Raw genomic sequence first — 19,607 nt, forward strand, 5'->3', positions numbered from 1 at the left:
AAATGATGCATCGGCCGGGAATCGAACCCGGGCCGCCCGCGTGGCAGGCGAGCATTCTACCACTGAACCACCGATGCTCAGCTTCCTGGTGCTTTCCGTGGCAGACGTCTGCGAGGAAAGTGGGACTGCCGTCCAGCGCCGTCGCATCCTCTCGAGAGAATGCTACAGACGCTGAATCCTGCACTGCACTGCTGCTTAAAAATGACGCCCGAACGCGATCGCCTAAGTACTCTTGTGGCGCACGCACGCGACGACTCTTGCCAAAGGACGCGAAATGTGCGTAGAGACGCTGTCTGGATGCGCTCGCCTACCACGTAATGCGCCTACAGCTACGACCACCTTGAGCCGCCGCCGACAGGCGGGAAGCAGACACAGCGCGGCGTGCGCGGACGGAAACCGTGCGGTGGTGGTGTAATGGTCAGCATAGTTGCCTTCCAAGCAGTTGATCCGGGTTCGATTCCCGGCCACCGCAGCCGGCTTTTACTTTTGCGTATGAGTACTTTTGCCACGCGTCCTTCAATTAATGTTTCTTTCCCCATCTTACTCGCTGCAGGCCACCCTATAGCGTGTGCGTCGATTCCCCTTCAGTCTCGACTTGTCTCGACTTTGCTCAGCTGACGCGAGAGCTGACGCTCTCCAATCGGCCTATATAAAAAGGACAAGCACGCAAAACGACTGAGAGAGGTATGGCGAGGCGGGCGGGCACCACATTACTTATGCCTCAAGTAAATACCTGCTGCCTGTTATCATGTATTGTCTGATTTTACATGTTCTGTCAGACAAATTCAGTTTTATTACTAGTAGATTTTTTTTTTCTTTGTTGAAAATATTTCAACACGCTCCTTCATTTCACTGTGGCCGCACGGCGCGACCTGGCATACGGAGAGGCAAAATGTGGCGCCAGTGCCCTTGACCGAATAGCGCTGCAGCTCCGATACCGAAGAGGAAAGAGAAATACGAATTGAAACTATCGGCAGTGGCGTGTGTTCGCAGGCGGTCACCCGCCCAAGCACTGACAACGCCCAGCTTCGCGCAGTAGCGGTGATCGGACGAGAAACTGTGTGTTCACCGTGCTGTGACCAGTGAAGTGTTTTAGCGCGTCCCGACAAGTCGCGTTCTGGTCCCCTATCAGCTCCCACACAATGTGACGATTTCTTTGTCACCATACTTCCCCGCCGAAATCGGCGTTGCCTTTTTGAAAAAGTGAAATCGTAGTGGCCAGTGGGGGGATCGAACCCACGACCTTTGCGTTATTAGCACGACGCTCTAACCAACTGAGCTAACGGGCCTCGGTGCAGACAGTCTTCCATCGCTTCGCGGGAATTGCTCTGCGTATTGCCATGTAACATTTCTATGGTAGCAGTCCAACAGTGGACCAGCGTCTCTTCTCCCTTTATTCCGCTGCTCGTAGTAATTTCATTGCGTGCCCGTTTCTCTCGACTGTCTTCAGCTGACGTTTAAGAACCAGTAGCTATAACGCGAGGAGGACGTAAAACAGCCTTTCCCAGGGTCAAAACTTGTCGTGATTTCTTCCGAAAAAATTCCGTTCCGGTACCGGGAATCGAACCCGGGCCTCCTGGGTGAGAGCCAGGTATCCTAGCCACTAGACCACACCGGACGGGCACATTCTTCTCGGCGTTTACACCCGGTCCACTCGCTTTCCGTGTCGCACTTTCCCTGTTTGCGAGCACCTTTTCGCGCGCCCATGGCGAGGCGCGCATGTCAAAAGTCACAAGCCATTGCTTTATGCCTCGTTGTTACAGGGGTAGGAGGAAAAGCAAAGCTGTAAGTAGTAATATTTATTTACTTATTTCGCAAGTAAAGACCTGCTGCCTGTCATCATACAGCAGGTCATACATTGTGTGACTTTACACGTTATATCGTACGAAATTCAGTTTTATTACTAGTACTTTTTTCCTTGAAAATTTTACATAAGAACTGCAGGTAGTAATGACGGGAAGTAAACATTATCACGCTGAGTCGGTGAAGCCTTGTGGATAACAAAGTACAAAGTGTTTCGCTCCTTCGCAAACCCCAGAGGCGTCAATTTAGCTGTGGACGAAAGTAAATTAAATGCCCCGGGTGAGGATCGAACTCACGACCTTAAGATTATGAGACTTACGCGCTGCCTACTGCGCTACCGAGACAAGTGATCGCCACGTCTTCTGGAATCTCGGTAAGTACCAAATACCACTGGTAGAGAGTCTGCACTTCCTGGCTCATTTTTTTCTGTTGCTACACGTGCATTCCCGGCGCGACAGGCAACTTGCGATGCTAGGCCGACGCCAGTATGTACAATAGCACACAAGAGTCCAAACGAGCAGTCGTGCGCGCTGCATGTTTGGTTATTTCCACACGGAAATACCGCGGTTCATTCTTATGGCTCACGCAGTTCGAGTGCGAAAGACACGCAGCACCACTATCGGAGAAAAAACAAAATGATGCTTCGGCCGGGAATCGAACCCGGGCCGCCCGCGTGGCAGGCGAGCATTCTACCACTGAACCACCGATGCTCAGCTTCCTGGTGCTTTCCGTGGCAGACGTCTGCGGGGAAAGTGGGACTGCCGTCCAGCGCCGTCGCATCCTCTCGAGAGAATGCTACAGACGCTGAATCCTGCACTGCACTGCTGCTTAAAAATGACGCCCGAACGCGATCGCCTAAGTACTCTTGTGGCGCACGCACGCGACGACTCTTGCCAAAGGACGCGAAATGTGCGTAGAGACGCTGTCTGGATGCGCTCGCCTACCACGTAATGCGCCTACAGCTACGACCACCTTGAGCCGCCGCCGACAGGCGGGAAGCAGACACAGCGCGGCGTGCGCGGACGGAAACCGTGCGGTGGTGGTTTAATGGTCAGCATAGTTGCATTCCAAGCAGTTGATCCGGGTTCGATTCCCGGCCACCGCAGCCGGCTTTTACTTTTGCGTATGAGTACTTTTGCCACGCGTCCTTCAATTAATGTTTCTTTCCCCATCTTACTCGCTGCAGGCCACCCTATAGCGTGTGCGTCGATTCCCCTTCAGTCTCGACTTGTCTCGACTTTGCTCAGCTGACGCGAGAGCTGACGCTCTCCAATCGGCCTATATAAAAAGGACAAGCACGCAAAACGACTGAGAGAGGTATGGCGAGGCGGGCGGGCACCACATTACTTATGCCTCAAGTAAATACCTGCTGCCTGTTATCATGTATTGTCTGATTTTACATGTTCTGTCAGACAAATTCAGTTTTATTACTAGTAGATTTTTTTTTTCTTTGTTGAAAATATTTCAACACGCTCCTTCATTTCACTGTGGCCGCACGGCGCGACCTGGCATACGGAGAGGCAAAATGTGGCGCCAGTGCCCTTGACCGAATAGCGCTGCAGCTCCGATACCGAAGAGGAAAGAGAAATACGAATTGAAACTATCGGCAGTGGCGTGTGTTCGCAGGCGGTCACCCGCCCAAGCACTGACAACGCCCAGCTTCGCGCAGTAGCGGTGATCGGACGAGAAACTGTGTGTTCACCGTGCTGTGACCAGTGAAGTGTTTTAGCGCGTCCCGACAAGTCGCGTTCTGGTCCCCTATCAGCTCCCACACAATGTGACGATTTCTTTGTCACCATACTTCCCCGCCGAAATCGGCGTTGCCTTTTTGAAAAAGTGAAATCGTAGTGGCCAGTGGGGGGATCGAACCCACGACCTTTGCGTTATTAGCACGACGCTCTAACCAACTGAGCTAACGGGCCTCGGTGCAGACAGTCTTCCATCGCTTCGCGGGAATTGCTCTGCGTATTGCCATGTAACATTTCTATGGTAGCAGTCCAACAGTGGACCAGCGTCTCTTCTCCCTTTATTCCGCTGCTCGTAGTAATTTCATTGCGTGCCCGTTTCTCTCGACTGTCTTCAGCTGACGTTTAAGAACCAGTAGCTATAACGCGAGGAGGACGTAAAACAGCCTTTCCCAGGGTCAAAACTTGTCGTGATTTCTTCCGAAAAAATTCCGTTCCGGTACCGGGAATCGAACCCGGGCCTCCTGGGTGAGAGCCAGGTATCCTAGCCACTAGACCACACCGGACGGGCACATTCTTCTCGGCGTTTACACCCGGTCCACTCGCTTTCCGTGTCGCACTTTCCCTGTTTGCGAGCACCTTTTCGCGCGCCCATGGCGAGGCGCGCATGTCAAAAGTCACAAGCCATTGCTTTATGCCTCGTTGTTACAGGGGTAGGAGGAAAAGCAAAGCTGTAAGTAGTAATATTTATTTACTTATTTCGCAAGTAAAGACCTGCTGCCTGTCATCATACAGCAGGTCATACATTGTGTGACTTTACACGTTATATCGTACGAAATTCAGTTTTATTACTAGTACTTTTTTCCTTGAAAATTTTACATAAGAACTGCAGGTAGTAATGACGGGAAGTAAACATTATCACGCTGAGTCGGTGAAGCCTTGTGGATAACAAAGTACAAAGTGTTTCGCTCCTTCGCAAACCCCAGAGGCGTCAATTTAGCTGTGGACGAAAGTAAATTAAATGCCCCGGGTGAGGATCGAACTCACGACCTTAAGATTATGAGACTTACGCGCTGCCTACTGCGCTACCGAGACAAGTGATCGCCACGTCTTCTGGAATCTCGGTAAGTACCAAATACCACTGGTAGAGAGTCTGCACTTCCTGGCTCATTTTTTTCTGTTGCTACACGTGCATTCCCGGCGCGACAGGCAACTTGCGATGCTAGGCCGACGCCAGTATGTACAATAGCACACAAGAGTCCAAACGAGCAGTCGTGCGCGCTGCATGTTTGGTTATTTCCACACGGAAATACCGCGGTTCATTCTTATGGCTCACGCAGTTCGAGTGCGAAAGACACGCAGCACCACTATCGGAGAAAAAACAAAATGATGCATCGGCCGGGAATCGAACCCGGGCCGCCCGCGTGGCAGGCGAGCATTCTACCACTTTTTTTTTTTTTTTTTTTTTTTTTTTTTTTTTTTTTTTTCTGTTGCTACACGTGCATTCCCGGCGCGGCAGGCAACTTGCGATGTTAGGCCGACGCCAGTATGTACAATAGCACGCAAGAGTCCAAACGAGCAGTCGTGCGCGCTGCATGATTGCTTCTTTCCACACGGAATCCCGCGGTTCATTCTCATGGCTCACGCAGTTCGAGTGCGAAAGACACGCAGCACCACTATCGGAGAAAAAACAAAACGATGCATCGGCCGGGAATCGAACCCGGGCCGCCCGCGTGGCAGGCGAGCATTCTACCACTTTTTTTTTTTTATTTTTTTTTTTTTTTTTTTTTTTTTTTTTTTTTTTTTTTTTTTTTTTTTTCCTCACCAAAGTATGCCTTCATCGGCGAGCTTCAACGCTATCATATCTGTTGTGGTATATGCTCGTCGCTGACGGCTTCTCTTGTGGATCGTGGTGTGAAATCAATAAATCAATAAATAAATAAAAATCAATAAATCCTTCCACATAGTCAAATCCGCTGTCAATCCATGTAATGCACAATAAAAGACACCGTACATCTTCAAACGGTGAAAATAACAAAATAAAATCTCCATCCTAAAAGAAGCCACAGGCGACTAGTAACTAAAAGTCTTAAGAGAGTTCTTCTTTGTAAAAAATAAAACACAATAAAACACAATAAATGCCATTCCATTCTTGGAGAACAAGATGCGCTTGGAGAAGACAAACTAAAAACCCACTCCGAAGTTCATAAGAAGAAGGTAGGGAAAGGAAAGTAAAATAATATTGTCACTTCCATGTGAGAAACGAAATGCATCACTGCTGTAAGTCAGATAAAAGAATTGAAAAATAGTTTTCTGCTGCAGCGCATAATATCCTCACAGACGCAACAAAACCATCAGGTGAAATGCAAACAAAAATGAGTGAAAAATGAACAATAAGAGATAGCCTCCTCAGTCTTCAATAGAGTTTTCCGTTTATCAATGAGTGAACGTCTTCGCGTAACCATGTTGTAACGCCGCACGTAGAAAATTGGCAAAAAGTTCGTTGTAATGCTTGAGCCGCTTTACATGGGAATGTGCATCCCACATGTACGCTAAATAAGTATACACGTCCTTAACTTGGCAGTCCAGAATTGCAAAGACCGTGTGGCCTAGGAGCCACACCATTGTATTGTGCTTCGCGCGAGGGAACGGTTTAAACCCTGGCGCAAGAACATCATTGACAGTCACGTGTGAGGGTGTCGTCCTGTTGATCAGAGCCACCATGACCCTACACAGTTCCCAGACGGCCGACACAAGGCGACATTGAAAGCGATGCTCCCGTGTGTCCGGAACGCCGCAAGCACCACAGTTGGCAGACGGCAGCAGGCGGATGTCCGAGAGACGTTGGTTCGTGGCCACCGTATTGTTGACCAGTTTATACCACTGGGACCGAACGCCGGAGGGCAACACTGAGTGATGAATATTAAGCCACACTTGCCGCCAGTTGGTCGCGGGGAAGCGAAGAGCGAGCTTGTGAGGGGGTGGCCTCCCCACCATTGCCGCATACAATCCGCGAACATTCCGGTTCCTGTCCAGCGCCGTGTCCAGTACGTAGCTCCGCTGCAGGTAGTAAGCTCTGACGTAGCCGAGTTGATACGGGATGCCCACCACGGACACCGGTGCGCTCTCGGAGGGCGGCCGGTAAGCGACGAGCAAGGCCGCCGCCGTTCCATCCGGGCTGTCAGCTTGCAGGGCGGCCGTGCGGTGCACCAGCAGCGCCGAACACTTCCGGGAAAAATCTACGAGGCCGAGTCCCCCGAAGGTGGTGTCGAGGACGCAGGTCGCCGCCCGAACCTTGAAAATTTCGTGGCGCCACAGGAGCCAGTACGCGGCCTGCGAGAATGACCGGGCGAGTGGTCGTGGCACGTCCAGGAGTTGTGCCACGTACCAGGCCTTGGAATACACGGCGCTGTTAATTAGGTCGACCTTCTGGAGGAGGGTGAGGCGTCGGCTGGCGTAAGTCTTACAGAGGCCTTTGACATGATTGAGCAGCCGGCGCCAGGTGCGCGCCCGCATCTGCTGAGGATTAGCGGTAACATCGAGGCCCAAGATCGTATGAGTACGGGCTACTCGAAACCAAGTCTGATCGGGATCCACTTCGCAATTTCCTAAAGGAATCAGTACAGTCTTCCTTGGATTAATCAGGGCACCCGACGCACATTCATACAACCCCAGTAAGGGCCGGATTTGATGAAAATCGGTGTCGTCGCCGATAAAAACACCTACGTCGTCAGCGTAAGCGAGACACTTCACTGAGGCACGATGAATATCCACGCCGCCTATCGTGCGGTCTAGCGCTCGCAACAGTGGGTCCAAAGCAATTACAAAAAGGTACATAGATAAGGGACAGCCCTGTCGCACCGATCTACTAAGAACTATAGGTGGCGTTCGCCATCCATTAATTGTCACCACCGAACTGGCCCCTGTCAGGAAATGGCGAATCACGCGAAGGAAGCGGAAGCCAAAACCCATCCTTTCCAGAACTCGCATCAAATAATCGTGGCTCATCCTGTCAAACGCATTCGCAAAGTCCACAGAAAGGACTGCTGCTGAAAGTCGGTGGACGGCGGAGTAAGCGATGACGTCACGATAGGTTGATGCCGCATTGAATATGGTCCGCCTCTTAACGCCGCAAGATTGATATGGACAGATGACATTGTCCATGACTGCCTGCATCTTCGCCGCAACACATCTGGCCGCCAGCTTGTAATCAGCATTTAACAGCGTAATTGGCCTCAGATCGGTGACACGGCACGTACCCCGTTTTTTGGGGATAAGAACAATGTGCCCTTCGAGAAACTGACTCGGGATGGCAATGCCGCGAAGCACTTCGTTCACCACCACCGTAAATTTGTCCCCTACAATATCCCAGAAAGCAATATAAAATTCTGTAGGAAGACCGTCGGGTCCAGGCGACTTGCCCGTTGTACTGGCTTTCAATATCTGTAATACTTCCTGGTTCGACACCTCTGCAACCAGCTCTTCACGGTCATGATCGGACAAGCAGTCGACTAAGTCTTGTAATAAAAGCCGCGTGGCCTCGCCGTCCGCGGTAGCGTCGTGAAAAAGCGAAGTATAATAGTCGGCGATATGGCGGACAATTTCGTGCCGCTGCGATAAGACAATCCCCGCATCAGTTTCCAACGCATCAATATACTTTTTGCGAGCCTGTTTCTTCTCCCGGGCAAGATGATAGAGCGACGGCTCCTCGTCATCGATGTGGCACAAGGGACGGCTCCGAATCGTTAAACCTTTCGACCTTTCCCGGTGCAACCGCAGAATTCTGGCTTTAATTTTGCTCAGACGGAGTCTAACGTTGGCGTCGGGGCCAACAGGTGAATTGATAGCATCCTGTAAGCACTGCTGATAAAATGCCAACGTACGCCTGTGCCAGTAACTCGCTTCGCGACTATATAATTGCGCCGCCTTCCGCAAAATCGGTTTGGCATGCGCCACCCACCACTCGATGCAGGACCCGTAATTGTGGACTGTCGCTAAACACCGCTGCCACGCAACACGCACCTCCGCACGGAGCCCTTCGGCACCCAGATACCCGGTATTCAATTTCCAATATGTTGGAAGAGATTTCGTGCGACAGCACTGCAACCGCAAAGCACACACGTAGCCACAATGATCACTCACGGCGACAGGCAGAACTTCGACTGCGCATAAAGCGTCTGTGAGCTCCCGTGATACGTAGATTCTATCAATTCTACTGGCTCCTCCAGTAGAAAAGTGCGTATACTGCGTCATGATGGGGTGGTAGTGACGCCACGAATCACGCAATTCCGCTGCAGTTAAAAGGGTATTCAGTTCTGCACATTTAGTGGGGGTGGGATATTGGTCCGCATCGGCAACAACACAATTAAAATCACCACCGAATATAATGGGACGAGCCGTAGCCAAAAAGGGGCATACGTCCGTGGTAAAAAAACGAGCTCTTGTGCGTTTTTGATCAGTCCCCGAGGGCACATACACGTTGACAAATTGGACGCCCGCAATGACACACGCCAGTACACGACCGTCAGGAAGAAGTCTGATGTCCGTAGGTTCGAAAATCGACTTAAATAAAATTGCCGTGCCACAGTTATTGTCACTATTAAGATTGTAAATAGCATCGTAGCCTGGAATATTGCTAAAAACATCACTAGATACTTCTTGAAGAAGGGCAATACTAAAATTTCCATGATATAATACATCTTTAAAAGCAGCTACCTTGTGCACCGCTGAGATACCGGCAACGTTTAATGTCAAAACAGAAAACACACTCGATGGGTGTGGGTGCGTTGACATTGTAAGCAGATGGACAAGACAGAGCAATATAAAAAGCACCAACGAAGTGATAAAAACGCTGGACCGACACTTAAATGAATGGCAGCTGGCATAAAATGGAAATTTCAATAGTTCTTAAAACACTGTAGTGGTTAGTAGCAAGTCTACAAAAACATGGCACAGCAATACACTGGACACAGTTCAAGACACATTCGTTTCTAGGTCAAGCGCAATGTAGGTGGACTCATGACAACGATGTAGGTCTGCGCGCATTTCTACTGGCCCCCCTCGTCCTCCTGCTGCTGCCACCACGGGCTGTGAGTGTCAGGTGGCGGGGGTGGTCGTGCGTCGCCCGACGGCTTGGTGGCTTCCGCCTGGCCACCGCGCGATGCGACGGCCGGCTGTGACGGCGCAGAATGTTTGCGCGGGCGCTGTGGTGACTGCTCACTGCTCTGTTCCAATTTACGCTTCGCAGCGGCAATGTCCTGTTCCTTCCCGGCACTGAGAAATTGTTTCAACCGTTCAGTGTGTGCTCGAATCTTCTCTGTCCTGGCGGGGCTGCTACTACGGGAGGAACCCTGTGACATTGCCTCACTTTCACTGCCACTCTCCGTGGCTGGCGGATTCGCGAGGACGGCCGGGTTCTGATCCTTAACCTGTTTACCCTTGCCCCGCTGGCGACGTTGCTTTTTGCTTTCCGCTGAAAGCGGTACAGCATCGGCAGAAGTTGGTACCGGGAGGGACGGCGGGGGTAAAGAAGCGTCTGTTGCCTCCACCGACTCCGATTGAACGGCAGCAGTATTAACAGGGCGTATGTCCCTTTCGTCATCAACCCGGTCAGTCGGGGTAGGCGGTTCCTGGACAACCTCCATTTCCTCCTGCCCGACAGTCGTGTTACCATGTTCCGCGACAGGCGTGTCTTCGACGGAAACAATGGCCGTCGGTCGGGCGGTCGGACGATCGGTCGGACCGGTAAAAGATGTTCCTGCTACAACCTCACTCAGGAGAGGCACAAACTTATCGCCACCACCCACATCTTCGCGCGGTAACTGAACTGGCCGCCGGCGAGGACAGTCACCCCTCAAATGTTCCGTGGAATGGCATACGGCACATGTCGGCGGTTGCCCGATATATGAGATTTGTGCACGAACCCCACCGATTACAAAATAGGAAGGAATATGTTGTCTCAAATCCATCCGGACACTACGCACACCACTAGCTACTTTGTAACGGTATGCACTCGACCACTTCTCCATTGTAATATTCAGAACGTCACCAAAACGAGACAAAGCACGAGATAAAATTTGATCAGGGCATTCCGGTGGTACATTAAAAACACGGACAGTTCGAATTCCATACCCTGACGCCACGATTTGCACAGTACTAATACTGCCGTCTGCATGTTTAAAACGGCGACTGCCACCAAATTTAGCAACAAATTTTTCACACATGTCACCAGAGGTAAATTTCAAGAACAAGCAATACTGAACAAAGTCCAATTGAAAAGTGTCTACGATTTCTTCCGGTATCTTTAGGTCTTCGAATAACCATTCGTGTATTTCAAATGCGGTAGGGCGGACAGCACTTCTATCAAAGACACACTGAGCGGTGTTAGCTCTCGAAAATGTCGACATTTTGTTACTTACAAATCTTGAAGTCAGAAATCACGAAGAACGAAGCGCCAAAGTCCCGGCGATGTAAACAAATCGACGACGGCAGCGGAGCTCCGCGCGACGTGCTGCCTGGTGCTTTCCGCGCAGACGTCTGCGGGGAAAGTGGGACTGCCGTCCAGCGCCGTCGCATCCTCTCGAGAGAATGCTACAGACGCTGAATCCTGCACTGCACTGCTGCTTAAAAATGACGCCCGAACGCGATCGCCTAAGTACTCTTGTGGCGCACGCACGCGACGACTCTTGCCAAAGGACGCGAAATGTGCGTAGAGACGCTGTCTGGATGCGCTCGCCTACCACGTAATGCGCCTACAGCTACGACCACCTTGAGCCGCCGCCGACAGGCGGGAAGCAGACACAGCGCGGCGTGCGCGGGCGGAAACCGTGCGGTGGTGGTGTAATGGTCAGCATAGTTGCCTTCCAAGCAGTTGATCCGGGTTCGATTCCCGGCCACCGCAGCCGGCTTTTACTTTTGCGTATGAGTACTTTTGCCACGCGTCCTTCAATTAATGTTTCTTTCCCCATCTTACTCGCTGCAGGCCACCCTATAGCGTGTGCGTCGATTCCCCTTCAGTCTCGACTTGTCTCGACTTTGCTCAGCTGACGCGAGAGCTGACGCTCTCCAATCGGCCTATATAAAAAGGACAAGCACGCAAAACGACTGAGAGAGGTATGGCGAGGCGGGCGGGCACCACATTACTTATGCCTCAAGTAAATACCTGCTGCCTGTTATCATGTATTGTCTGATTTTACATGTTCTGTCAGACAAATTCAGTTTTATTACTAGTAGATTTTTTTTTTCTTTGTTGAAAATATTTCAACACGCTCCTTCATTTCACTGTGGCCGCACGGCGCGACCTGGCATACGGAGAGGCAAAATGTGGCGCCAGTGCCCTTGACCGAATAGCGCTGCAGCTCCGATACCGAAGAGGAAAGAGAAATACGAATTGAAACTATCGGCAGTGGCGTGTGTTCGCAGGCGGTCACCCGCCCAAGCACTGACAACGCCCAGCTTCGCGCAGTAGCGGTGATCGGACGAGAAACTGTGTGTTCACCGTGCTGTGACCAGTGAAGTGTTTTAGCGCGTCCCGACAAGTCGCGTTCTGGTCCCCTATCAGCTCCCACACAATGTGACGATTTCTTTGTCACCATACTTCCCCGCCGAAATCGGCGTTGCCTTTTTGAAAAAGTGAAATCGTAGTGGCCAGTGGGGGGATCGAACCCACGACCTTTGCGTTATTAGCACGACGCTCTAACCAACTGAGCTAACGGGCCTCGGTGCAGACAGTCTTCCATCGCTTCGCGGGAATTGCTCTGCGTATTGCCATGTAACATTTCTATGGTAGCAGTCCAACAGTGGACCAGCGTCTCTTCTCCCTTTATTCCGCTGCTCGTAGTAATTTCATTGCGTGCCCGTTTCTCTCGACTGTCTTCAGCTGACGTTTAAGAACCAGTAGCTATAACGCGAGGAGGACGTAAAACAGCCTTTCCCAGGGTCAAAACTTGTCGTGATTTCTTCCGAAAAAATTCCGTTCCGGTACCGGGAATCGAACCCGGGCCTCCTGGGTGAGAGCCAGGTATCCTAGCCACTAGACCACACCGGACGGGCACATTCTTCTCGGCGTTTACACCCGGTCCACTCGCTTTCCGTGTCGCACTTTCCCTGTTTGCGAGCACCTTTTCGCGCGCCCATGGCGAGGCGCGCATGTCAAAAGTCACAAGCCATTGCTTTATGCCTCGTTGTTACAGGGGTAGGAGGAAAAGCAAAGCTGTAAGTAGTAATATTTATTTACTTATTTCGCAAGTAAAGACCTGCTGCCTGTCATCATACAGCAGGTCATACATTGTGTGACTTTACACGTTATATCGTACGAAATTCAGTTTTATTACTAGTACTTTTTTCCTTGAAAATTTTACATAAGAACTGCAGGTAGTAATGACGGGAAGTAAACATTATCACGCTGAGTCGGTGAAGCCTTGTGGATAACAAAGTACAAAGTGTTTCGCTCCTTCGCAAACCCCAGAGGCGTCAATTTAGCTGTGGACGAAAGTAAATTAAATGCCCCGGGTGAGGATCGAACTCACGACCTTAAGATTATGAGACTTACGCGCTGCCTACTGCGCTACCGAGACAAGTGATCGCCACGTCTTCTGGAATCTCGGTAAGTACCAAATACCACTGGTAGAGAGTCTGCACTTCCTGGCTCATTTTTTTCTGTTGCTACACGTGCATTCCCGGCGCGACAGGCAACTTGCGATGCTAGGCCGACGCCAGTATGTACAATAGCACACAAGAGTCCAAACGAGCAGTCGTGCGCGCTGCATGTTTGGTTATTTCCACACGGAAATACCGCGGTTCATTCTTATGGCTCACGCAGTTCGAGTGCGAAAGACACGCAGCACCACTATCGGAGAAAAAACAAAATGATGCATCGGCCGGGAATCGAACCCGGGCCGCCCGCGTGGCAGGCGAGCATTCTACCACTGAACCACCGATGCTCAGCTTCCTGGTGCTTTCCGTGGCAGACGTCTGCGGGGAAAGTGGGACTGCCGTCCAGCGCCGTCGCATCCTCTCGAGAGAATGCTACAGACGCTGAATCCTGCACTGCACTGCTGCTTAAAAATGACGCCCGAACGCGATCGCCTAAGTACTCTTGTGGCGCACGCACGCGACGACTCTTGCCAAAGGACGCGAAATGTGCGTAGAGACGCTGTCTGGATGCGCTCGCCTACCACGTAATGCGCCTACAGCTACGACCACCTTGAGCCGCCGCCGACAGGCGGGAAGCAGACACAGCGCGGCGTGCGCGGGCGGAAACCGTGCGGTGGTGGTGTAATGGTCAGCATAGTTGCCTTCCAAGCAGTTGATCCGGGTTCGATTCCCGGCCACCGCAGCCGGCTTTTACTTTTGCGTATGAGTACTTTTGCCACGCGTCCTTCAATTAATGTTTCTTTCCCCATCTTACTCGCTGCAGGCCACCCTATAGCGTGTGCGTCGATTCCCCTTCAGTCTCGACTTGTCTCGACTTTGCTCAGCTGACGCGAGAGCTGACGCTCTCCAATCGGCCTATATAAAAAGGACAAGCACGCAAAACGACTGAGAGAGGTATGGCGAGGCGGGCGGGCACCACATTACTTATGCCTCAAGTAAATACCTGCTGCCTGTTATCATGTATTGTCTGATTTTACATGTTCTGTCAGACAAATTCAGTTTTATTACTAGTAGATTTTTTTTTTCTTTGTTGAAAATATTTCAACACGCTCCTTCATTTCACTGTGGCCGCACGGCGCGACCTGGCATACGGAGAGGCAAAATGTGGCGCCAGTGCCCTTGACCGAATAGCGCTGCAGCTCCGATACCGAAGAGGAAAGAGAAATACGAATTGAAACTATCGGCAGTGGCGTGTGTTCGCAGGCGGTCACCCGCCCAAGCACTGACAACGCCCAGCTTCGCGCAGTAGCGGTGATCGGACGAGAAACTGTGTGTTCACCGTGCTGTGACCAGTGAAGTGTTTTAGCGCGTCCCGACAAGTCGCGTTCTGGTCCCCTATCAGCTCCCACACAATGTGACGATTTCTTTGTCACCATACTTCCCCGCCGAAATCGGCGTTGCCTTTTTGAAAAAGTGAAATCGTAGTGGCCAGTGGGGGGATCGAACCCACGACCTTTGCGTTATTAGCACGACGCTCTAACCAACTGAGCTAACGGGCCTCGGTGCAGACAGTCTTCCATCGCTTCGCGGGAATTGCTCTGCGTATTGCCATGTAACATTTCTATGGTAGCAGTCCAACAGTGGACCAGCGTCTCTTCTCCCTTTATTCCGCTGCTCGTAGTAATTTCATTGCGTGCCCGTTTCTCTCGACTGTCTTCAGCTGACGTTTAAGAACCAGTAGCTATAACGCGAGGAGGACGTAAAACAGCCTTTCCCAGGGTCAAAACTTGTCGTGATTTCTTCCGAAAAAATTCCGTTCCGGTACCGGGAATCGAACCCGGGCCTCCTGGGTGAGAGCCAGGTATCCTAGCCACTAGACCACACCGGACGGGCACATTCTTCTCGGCGTTTACACCCGGTCCACTCGCTTTCCGTGTCGCACTTTCCCTGTTTGCGAGCACCTTTTCGCGCGCCCATGGCGAGGCGCGCATGTCAAAAGTCACAAGCCATTGCTTTATGCCTCGTTGTTACAGGGGTAGGAGGAAAAGCAAAGCTGTAAGTAGTAATATTTATTTACTTATTTCGCAAGTAAAGACCTGCTGCCTGTCATCATACAGCAGGTCATACATTGTGTGACTTTACACGTTATATCGTACGAAATTCAGTTTTATTACTAGTACTTTTTTCCTTGAAAATTTTACATAAGAACTGCAGGTAGTAATGACGGGAAGTAAACATTATCACGCTGAGTCGGTGAAGCCTTGTGGATAACAAAGTACAAAGTGTTTCGCTCCTTCGCAAACCCCAGAGGCGTCAATTTAGCTGTGGACGAAAGTAAATTAAATGCCCCGGGTGAGGATCGAACTCACGACCTTAAGATTATGAGACTTACGCGCTGCCTACTGCGCTACCGAGACAAGTGATCGCCACGTCTTCTGGAATCTCGGTAAGTACCAAATACCACTGGTAGAGAGTCTGCACTTCCTGGCTCATTTTTTTCTGTTGCTACACGTGCATTCCCGGCGCGACAGGCAACTTGCGATGCTAGGCCGACGCCAGTATGTACAATAGCACACAAGAGTCCAAACGAGCAGTCGTGCGCGCTGCATGTTTGGTTATTTCCACACGGAAATACCGCGGTTCATTCTTATGGCTCACGCAGTTCGAGTGCGAAAGACACGCAGCACCACTATCGGAGAAAAAACAAAATGATGCATCGGCCGGGAATCGAACCCGGGCCGCCCGCGTGGCAGGCGAGCATTCTACCACTGAACCACCGATGCTCAGCTTCCTGGTGCTTTCCGTGGCAGACGTCTGCGGGGAAAGTGGGACTGCCGTCCAGCGCCGTCGCATCCTCTCGAGAGAATGCTACAGACGCTGAATCCTGCACTGCACTGCTGCTTAAAAATGACGCCCGAACGCGATCGCCTAAGTACTCTTGTGGCGCACGCACGCGACGACTCTTGCCAAAGGACGCGAAATGTGCGTAGAGACGCTGTCTGGATGCGCTCGCCTACCACGTAATGCGCCTACAGCTACGACCACCTTGAGCCGCCGCCGACAGGCGGGAAGCAGACACAGCGCGGCGTGCGCGGACGGAAACCGTGCGGTGGTGGTGTAATGGTCAGCATAGTTGCCTTCCAAGCAGTTGATCCGGGTTCGATTCCCGGCCACCGCAGCCGGCTTTTACTTTTGCGTATGAGTACTTTTGCCACGCGTCCTTCAATTAATGTTTCTTTCCCCATCTTACTCGCTGCAGGCCACCCTATAGCGTGTGCGTCGATTCCCCTTCAGTCTCGACTTGTCTCGACTTTGCTCAGCTGACGCGAGAGCTGACGCTCTCCAATCGGCCTATATAAAAAGGACAAGCACGCAAAACGACTGAGAGAGGTATGGCGAGGCGGGCGGGCACCACATTACTTATGCCTCAAGTAAATACCTGCTGCCTGTTATCATGTATTGTCTGATTTTACATGTTCTGTCAGACAAATTCAGTTTTATTACTAGTAGATTTTTTTTTTCTTTGTTGAAAATATTTCAACACGCTCCTTCATTTCACTGTGGCCGCACGGCGCGACCTGGCATACGGAGAGGCAAAATGTGGCGCCAGTGCCCTTGACCGAATAGCGCTGCAGCTCCGATACCGAAGAGGAAAGAGAAATACGAATTGAAACTATCGGCAGTGGCGTGTGTTCGCAGGCGGTCACCCGCCCAAGCACTGACAACGCCCAGCTTCGCGCAGTAGCGGTGATCGGACGAGAAACTGTGTGTTCACCGTGCTGTGACCAGTGAAGTGTTTTAGCGCGTCCCGACAAGTCGCGTTCTGGTCCCCTATCAGCTCCCACACAATGTGACGATTTCTTTGTCACCATACTTCCCCGCCGAAATCGGCGTTGCCTTTTTGAAAAAGTGAAATCGTAGTGGCCAGTGGGGGGATCGAACCCACGACCTTTGCGTTATTAGCACGACGCTCTAACCAACTGAGCTAACGGGCCTCGGTGCAGACAGTCTTCCATCGCTTCGCGGGAATTGCTCTGCGTATTGCCATGTAACATTTCTATGGTAGCAGTCCAACAGTGGACCAGCGTCTCTTCTCCCTTTATTCCGCTGCTCGTAGTAATTTCATTGCGTGCCCGTTTCTCTCGACTGTCTTCAGCTGACGTTTAAGAACCAGTAGCTATAACGCGAGGAGGACGTAAAACAGCCTTTCCCAGGGTCAAAACTTGTCGTGATTTCTTCCGAAAAAATTCCGTTCCGGTACCGGGAATCGAACCCGGGCCTCCTGGGTGAGAGCCAGGTATCCTAGCCACTAGACCACACCGGACGGGCACATTCTTCTCGGCGTTTACACCCGGTCCACTCGCTTTCCGTGTCGCACTTTCCCTGTTTGCGAGCACCTTTTCGCGCGCCCATGGCGAGGCGCGCATGTCAAAAGTCACAAGCCATTGCTTTATGCCTCGTTGTTACAGGGGTAGGAGGAAAAGCAAAGCTGTAAGTAGTAATATTTATTTACTTATTTCGCAAGTAAAGACCTGCTGCCTGTCATCATACAGCAGGTCATACATTGTGTGACTTTACACGTTATATCGTACGAAATTCAGTTTTATTACTAGTACTTTTTTCCTTGAAAATTTTACATAAGAACTGCAGGTAGTAATGACGGGAAGTAAACATTATCACGCTGAGTCGGTGAAGCCTTGTGGATAACAAAGTACAAAGTGTTTCGCTCCTTCGCAAACCCCAGAGGCGTCAATTTAGCTGTGGACGAAAGTAAATTAAATGCCCCGGGTGAGGATCGAACTCACGACCTTAAGATTATGAGACTTACGCGCTGCCTACTGCGCTACCGAGACAAGTGATCGCCACGTCTTCTGGAATCTCGGTAAGTACCAAATACCACTGGTAGAGAGTCTGCACTTCCTGGCTCATTTTTTTCTGTTGCTACACGTGCATTCCCGGCGCGACAGGCAACTTGCGATGCTAGGCCGACGCCAGTATGTACAATAGCACACAAGAGTCCAAACGAGCAGTCGTGCGCGCTGCATGTTTGGTTATTTCCACACGGAAATACCGCGGTTCATTCTTATGGCTCACGCAGTTCGAGTGCGAAAGACACGCAGCACCACTATCGGAGAAAAAACAAAATGATGCATCGGCCGGGAATCGAACCCGGGCCGCCCGCGTGGCAGGCGAGCATTCTACCACTGAACCACCGATGCTCAGCTTCCTGGTGCTTTCCGTGGCAGACGTCTGCGGGGAAAGTGGGACTGCCGTCCAGCGCCGTCGCATCCTCTCGAGAGAATGCTACAGACGCTGAATCCTGCACTGCACTGCTGCTTAAAAATGACGCCCGAACGCGATCGCCTAAGTACTCTTGTGGCGCACGCACGCGACGACTCTTGCCAAAGGACGCGAAATGTGCGTAGAGACGCTGTCTGGATGCGCTCGCCTACCACGTAATGCGCCTACAGCTACGACCACCTTGAGCCGCCGCCGACAGGCGGGAAGCAGACACAGCGCGGCGTGCGCGGACGGAAACCGTGCGGTGGTGGTGTAATGGTCAGCATAGTTGCCTTCCAAGCAGTTGATCCGGGTTCGATTCCCGGCCACCGCAGCCGGCTTTTACTTTTGCGTATGAGTACTTTTGCCACGCGTCCTTCAATTAATGTTTCTTTCCCCATCTTACTCGCTGCAGGCCACCCTATAGCGTGTGCGTCGATTCCCCTTCAGTCTCGACTTGTCTCGACTTTGCTCAGCTGACGCGAGAGCTGACGCTCTCCAATCGGCCTATATAAAAAGGACAAGCACGCAAAACGACTGAGAGAGGTATGGCGAGGCGGGCGGGCACCACATTACTTATGCCTCAAGTAAATACCTGCTGCCTGTTATCATGTATTGTCTGATTTTACATGTTCTGTCAGACAAATTCAGTTTTATTACTAGTAGATTTTTTTTTTCTTTGTTGAAAATATTTCAACACGCTCCTTCATTTCACTGTGGCCGCACGGCGCGACCTGGCATACGGAGAGGCAAAATGTGGCGCCAGTGCCCTTGACCGAATAGCGCTGCAGCTCCGATACCGAAGAGGAAAGAGAAATACGAATTGAAACTATCGGCAGTGGCGTGTGTTCGCAGGCGGTCACCCGCCCAAGCACTGACAACGCCCAGCTTCGCGCAGTAGCGGTGATCGGACGAGAAACTGTGTGTTCACCGTGCTGTGACCAGTGAAGTGTTTTAGCGCGTCCCGACAAGTCGCGTTCTGGTCCCCTATCAGCTCCCACACAATGTGACGATTTCTTTGTCACCATACTTCCCCGCCGAAATCGGCGTTGCCTTTTTGAAAAAGTGAAATCGTAGTGGCCAGTGGGGGGATCGAACCCACGACCTTTGCGTTATTAGCACGACGCTCTAACCAACTGAGCTAACGGGCCTCGGTGCAGACAGTCTTCCATCGCTTCGCGGGAATTGCTCTGCGTATTGCCATGTAACATTTCTATGGTAGCAGTCCAACAGTGGACCAGCGTC

The 19,607-nt window shown here is 51.4% G+C and overlaps 26 non-coding genes across 26 annotated transcripts; 5 read left to right on the forward strand and 21 right to left on the reverse strand.

The window, feature by feature from the left end:
• Positions 1–6: 6 nt before the first annotated feature.
• Positions 7–77, reverse strand: Trnag-gcc (transfer RNA glycine (anticodon GCC)). Its single transcript has one exon. It is a non-coding gene; the product is annotated as a tRNA-Gly (tRNA).
• Positions 78–400: 323 nt separating this feature from the next.
• Positions 401–472, forward strand: Trnag-ucc (transfer RNA glycine (anticodon UCC)). The gene has a single exon. It is a non-coding gene; the product is annotated as a tRNA-Gly (tRNA).
• A 743-nt stretch (positions 473–1,215) lies between these two features.
• Positions 1,216–1,289, reverse strand: Trnai-aau (transfer RNA isoleucine (anticodon AAU)). Its single transcript has one exon. It is a non-coding gene; the product is annotated as a tRNA-Ile (tRNA).
• A 257-nt stretch (positions 1,290–1,546) lies between these two features.
• Positions 1,547–1,618, reverse strand: Trnae-cuc (transfer RNA glutamic acid (anticodon CUC)). Its single transcript has one exon. It is a non-coding gene; the product is annotated as a tRNA-Glu (tRNA).
• A 456-nt stretch (positions 1,619–2,074) lies between these two features.
• On the reverse strand, positions 2,075–2,147 carry Trnam-cau (transfer RNA methionine (anticodon CAU)). The gene has a single exon. It is a non-coding gene; the product is annotated as a tRNA-Met (tRNA).
• A 295-nt stretch (positions 2,148–2,442) lies between these two features.
• Positions 2,443–2,513, reverse strand: Trnag-gcc (transfer RNA glycine (anticodon GCC)). The gene has a single exon. It is a non-coding gene; the product is annotated as a tRNA-Gly (tRNA).
• Positions 2,514–3,651: 1,138 nt separating this feature from the next.
• Trnai-aau (transfer RNA isoleucine (anticodon AAU)) lies at positions 3,652–3,725 on the reverse strand. Its single transcript has one exon. It is a non-coding gene; the product is annotated as a tRNA-Ile (tRNA).
• Positions 3,726–3,982: 257 nt separating this feature from the next.
• Positions 3,983–4,054, reverse strand: Trnae-cuc (transfer RNA glutamic acid (anticodon CUC)). Its single transcript has one exon. It is a non-coding gene; the product is annotated as a tRNA-Glu (tRNA).
• A 456-nt stretch (positions 4,055–4,510) lies between these two features.
• Trnam-cau (transfer RNA methionine (anticodon CAU)) lies at positions 4,511–4,583 on the reverse strand. The gene has a single exon. It is a non-coding gene; the product is annotated as a tRNA-Met (tRNA).
• Positions 4,584–11,316: 6,733 nt separating this feature from the next.
• Positions 11,317–11,388, forward strand: Trnag-ucc (transfer RNA glycine (anticodon UCC)). The gene has a single exon. It is a non-coding gene; the product is annotated as a tRNA-Gly (tRNA).
• Positions 11,389–12,131: 743 nt separating this feature from the next.
• Trnai-aau (transfer RNA isoleucine (anticodon AAU)) lies at positions 12,132–12,205 on the reverse strand. Its single transcript has one exon. It is a non-coding gene; the product is annotated as a tRNA-Ile (tRNA).
• Positions 12,206–12,462: 257 nt separating this feature from the next.
• Trnae-cuc (transfer RNA glutamic acid (anticodon CUC)) lies at positions 12,463–12,534 on the reverse strand. The gene has a single exon. It is a non-coding gene; the product is annotated as a tRNA-Glu (tRNA).
• A 456-nt stretch (positions 12,535–12,990) lies between these two features.
• Positions 12,991–13,063, reverse strand: Trnam-cau (transfer RNA methionine (anticodon CAU)). Its single transcript has one exon. It is a non-coding gene; the product is annotated as a tRNA-Met (tRNA).
• A 295-nt stretch (positions 13,064–13,358) lies between these two features.
• Positions 13,359–13,429, reverse strand: Trnag-gcc (transfer RNA glycine (anticodon GCC)). The gene has a single exon. It is a non-coding gene; the product is annotated as a tRNA-Gly (tRNA).
• A 323-nt stretch (positions 13,430–13,752) lies between these two features.
• On the forward strand, positions 13,753–13,824 carry Trnag-ucc (transfer RNA glycine (anticodon UCC)). Its single transcript has one exon. It is a non-coding gene; the product is annotated as a tRNA-Gly (tRNA).
• A 743-nt stretch (positions 13,825–14,567) lies between these two features.
• Positions 14,568–14,641, reverse strand: Trnai-aau (transfer RNA isoleucine (anticodon AAU)). The gene has a single exon. It is a non-coding gene; the product is annotated as a tRNA-Ile (tRNA).
• A 257-nt stretch (positions 14,642–14,898) lies between these two features.
• Trnae-cuc (transfer RNA glutamic acid (anticodon CUC)) lies at positions 14,899–14,970 on the reverse strand. The gene has a single exon. It is a non-coding gene; the product is annotated as a tRNA-Glu (tRNA).
• A 456-nt stretch (positions 14,971–15,426) lies between these two features.
• On the reverse strand, positions 15,427–15,499 carry Trnam-cau (transfer RNA methionine (anticodon CAU)). Its single transcript has one exon. It is a non-coding gene; the product is annotated as a tRNA-Met (tRNA).
• Positions 15,500–15,794: 295 nt separating this feature from the next.
• Positions 15,795–15,865, reverse strand: Trnag-gcc (transfer RNA glycine (anticodon GCC)). Its single transcript has one exon. It is a non-coding gene; the product is annotated as a tRNA-Gly (tRNA).
• Positions 15,866–16,188: 323 nt separating this feature from the next.
• Positions 16,189–16,260, forward strand: Trnag-ucc (transfer RNA glycine (anticodon UCC)). Its single transcript has one exon. It is a non-coding gene; the product is annotated as a tRNA-Gly (tRNA).
• A 743-nt stretch (positions 16,261–17,003) lies between these two features.
• Trnai-aau (transfer RNA isoleucine (anticodon AAU)) lies at positions 17,004–17,077 on the reverse strand. The gene has a single exon. It is a non-coding gene; the product is annotated as a tRNA-Ile (tRNA).
• A 257-nt stretch (positions 17,078–17,334) lies between these two features.
• On the reverse strand, positions 17,335–17,406 carry Trnae-cuc (transfer RNA glutamic acid (anticodon CUC)). Its single transcript has one exon. It is a non-coding gene; the product is annotated as a tRNA-Glu (tRNA).
• Positions 17,407–17,862: 456 nt separating this feature from the next.
• Trnam-cau (transfer RNA methionine (anticodon CAU)) lies at positions 17,863–17,935 on the reverse strand. Its single transcript has one exon. It is a non-coding gene; the product is annotated as a tRNA-Met (tRNA).
• Positions 17,936–18,230: 295 nt separating this feature from the next.
• Positions 18,231–18,301, reverse strand: Trnag-gcc (transfer RNA glycine (anticodon GCC)). The gene has a single exon. It is a non-coding gene; the product is annotated as a tRNA-Gly (tRNA).
• A 323-nt stretch (positions 18,302–18,624) lies between these two features.
• On the forward strand, positions 18,625–18,696 carry Trnag-ucc (transfer RNA glycine (anticodon UCC)). The gene has a single exon. It is a non-coding gene; the product is annotated as a tRNA-Gly (tRNA).
• Positions 18,697–19,439: 743 nt separating this feature from the next.
• On the reverse strand, positions 19,440–19,513 carry Trnai-aau (transfer RNA isoleucine (anticodon AAU)). The gene has a single exon. It is a non-coding gene; the product is annotated as a tRNA-Ile (tRNA).
• Positions 19,514–19,607: the final 94 nt, after the last annotated feature.

Source organism: Schistocerca cancellata, unplaced genomic scaffold (genome assembly GCF_023864275.1).
Source record: "Schistocerca cancellata isolate TAMUIC-IGC-003103 unplaced genomic scaffold, iqSchCanc2.1 HiC_scaffold_322, whole genome shotgun sequence".
Lineage (NCBI taxonomy): Eukaryota > Metazoa > Arthropoda > Insecta > Orthoptera > Acrididae > Schistocerca > Schistocerca cancellata.